Raw genomic sequence first — 3,540 nt, forward strand, 5'->3', positions numbered from 1 at the left:
GTTCCAATATGCTAATAATGACTTTCTGTAGTAGAAAAAGAACTTTCCCATTTACGATAACACCAAAAAACAATCAAATACTTAGGAAAAAGTTTAACCAAGGAAGTGAAAGATATCCATGACTCTGAAAATTATAAGACATTGATGAAATAAATCAAAGATGACACAACTAAATGGAATGTAATCCTGTGTTCATAGAATGGAAAAAATGTATAATGTTAAAATGTGCATACTACCAATAGTCATCTACATATTCAGTGCAATCTCTATCAAGATACCAGTGGCGTTTTTTACAGAAATAGAAAAAAAATAGAACCAAAAGACCTTGAATGACTAAAGAAATCCTGAGAAAGAATAAAACAGGAGGCATATTTTTTGATTTCATGCTATACATAAAGCTGTAATTATTAGAGCAGTATGAAACTGACACTAAAAATAGAAAACTATACCAAGAGAACAGAATTTAAAGCTCAGAAATAAAAGCAAGCATATATTGTCATTTAATATTTGACAGGGAGCCAAGAATACTCAACGAAGAACAGTCTTTTCATTGGTTTGGGGGAAACTAGATATTTACAGGTAAAAGAATGAAACTTGTCTCTTATCTTACAGTACTAACAAAAATTAAATTGAAATGGATTAGAGACTTAAATGTAGCACCTGAATTAATAAAACTCCTAAAAGAAAACATAGGGAAATTACTTGACATAAGACTTGGTAGTGATTTTATGAAATCATACCTAAGCACAAGCAACAAATCATAAATAAAAATAAAACAAAATCCTAAATAAATAAGTAGGATGACATTAAATCAAAAAGCTTCTGCACAGCAAAGGAAACGTCTCAACAAAGTGAGAAGTCAACCAAAGAATGGGAGAATATATTTGTGAACCATGTATCTGATAGGAGGTTGATACCCAAAATATATAAAGAACTCATACAACTCAATAGCAAAAAACAAATAATCCAATTTTTAAAAAGGGCAAAGGACCTGAATAGTTTTTTTCCTAAAGAAGATATAGGAATGGGAACATCCAATATAAAATTTGCTCAACATCATTAGTCTTTAGAGAAATTAAAATTAAAAGCAAAAAGAACTATCACCTCATGCCTACTAGAATGGCCCATATTAAAAGGCAAGAGATAACAAATGGTGACATGTATGTGGAGGGAAGGGAAACCTGTGGACTGATGGTGGAGTTATCAATTGATGCAGCCACTATGGAAAACAGTATTGAGGTTTCTCAAAAAACTAAAAATAGAACTAGCATATGATCCAGAAATTCTACTTTGGGGGAATATATACAAAGGAAATGAAAACAACACCTCAAAAGATACTGCATTTCCCCCCATCCTCCATATTTTTATAGTAGCATCATTTACAATCCTGTGGAAACAAACTAAGTGTCAATCATTGGCTAATGAATAAAGAAGTTGTAATATATGTGTGCATACACACACATATACACAATAAACTGCTATTCAGCCATAGAGGGAAGAAAAGGAAATGCTACCATTTTTGATAACACAGATGAAACTTGAGGGCATTATGCTGAGGGTAAAAGTCAGATAGAGGAAGACAAATAAGATCTGATCTTATTTACATATGGAATCTCAAAAAAAAAAAAAATCCACTGACTATAGAAAATGATCAAATTTGTAGTTACCAGAGATAAAGGTGAGAGCAAGAAGAACTGGAGGAAGTGGTCAAAAGGTACAAACTTCTGGTTATAAGATAAACAAGTACTAGTCGTATATGGTACAACATAAAGAGTATAGTTATCACTGCTATAGAACATGGAGAGAAGTTGTTAGAAGAATAGATCATGAGAGTTCTACTCGTTTTTTCTGTTTATTTTATCTGTATGAGTTGATGGATGTCAACTAAACCTACTGTGGTAAACATTTCAGAATATTTGTAAATCAAACCATCATGTTATACACCTTAACCTTATAAAAGTGGTATCTCAAATATTTCTTTAAGCTGGGGGAAACAAATACAGAGCTGTGCCCACTTGCTACTACTTCCTTTTCCCTGAGTTACTGAAAAATTTTGAAATATTTTCTATCTAAAACCATTTGTATACAAACTTTTATTTAACATATATACTAATCTACTCAAAATTCAAAATGTGAGTAACTTGTACAACTCTTCTACAAAACATTTTTCAAGGCAGACTGTTTTTTTCAATTAAATCAATTGAAAAGCCATTTTCTTATCTCTTAATCTCTTGTTTCTATTTTTCTCTCTGCTTTTATGAGAGCTACTACAACTTAGCTTGAGTTCTTCCTTTTGGAAGGACTTCCATTTGTTCTCTTTCTATCCTTAAAACCCAACCCATCATGAAATCTTATGTTGCACTTTGTAATATTACTAGTAGTTATGGTTTCTTATTCTCTTTTATGTATGCATCTTTTCTACCAAAGAGAAAAGTCTACTTTTCTATCACTGAGGGGTAGGACAGTTTTTCTTATCCCAACTTTATGTGTATGATGAGTAAATGATGGAAGAATATATTAATGATAAAATTGGCTATTTTCCAGCTATTTATTCTTAGGATTAGGTTGCTCATACCTCTATTCTCTGAATTTTTTCAGATTTTATCTACAGGATTTTATATAACCAACATCTCCCCCCTCCACTTTTCTTCCTTGCATCAGACAAAAAGAGGGTTCACTGATCCTACTAGACAGTCTTTTTCCCAGAGTTAACACTCTACTCTACAAATTGCGACAGCTACCTAAGTGTGTGTGGTTGTTCCTGATGATGCGATTTTTTTTTTACTACTACAGTTCATATTTAATGTTGTTTCCCTATTCAAATAGTTGAGTTTATTTTTAAATATACATATTCAAATACTATACAGTCATAATGATGTAGAAACTTGGGAATGATAATAATACATAGTGCCAGAACATTATCCAAGAAGAATATAGAAAGTAATACCTTGGAAGTAATTTTCTCATTAAAACACAATTCTTATGACTCTTGTGTATATGTTACAGAAATCCAGTTGATCATTCCAATTTATATACAGTGTCCCAAAGACAATCAATTCCTGAATTTCAAGTTAAGATTACACAATTAAGCTCTTTAATCAATTTAATTATCCTTTGTAAAAATTTTATTTAAATTTTTGTTAGTTAACTTACAGTGCAATATTGGTTTCAGGAGTAGAATTCAGTGATTCATCACTTAAATACACCACCCAGTTATCACAACAAGTACCCTCTTTAGTACCCACACCCACTTAGCCAATTCCTTATCTAGCTGTGTTCAAGCAACTAGACAATCATAGGGGTCCCCCACTCCTCCACCATCTTAACTCTTCCTTCTGAACTAATTGTCTTTCTTTAAAACTTTATTTAGGATTCAAAGACTCTCCCACCACATTTTGTCCAACTTTTCCTGATAATATTTCATGATTTCACAAATTAGCCACAGGCCTAGTTAATAATTTAAAAGTCTTTGATAAGACTTTAATGTGTAGCTTATTGTAGCTCAAATATTTTAGTAATTGTAATGCAAAGTTGAAGTCA

This window comes from Meles meles, chromosome 4 (genome assembly GCF_922984935.1).
Source record: "Meles meles chromosome 4, mMelMel3.1 paternal haplotype, whole genome shotgun sequence".
NCBI lineage: Eukaryota > Metazoa > Chordata > Mammalia > Carnivora > Mustelidae > Meles > Meles meles.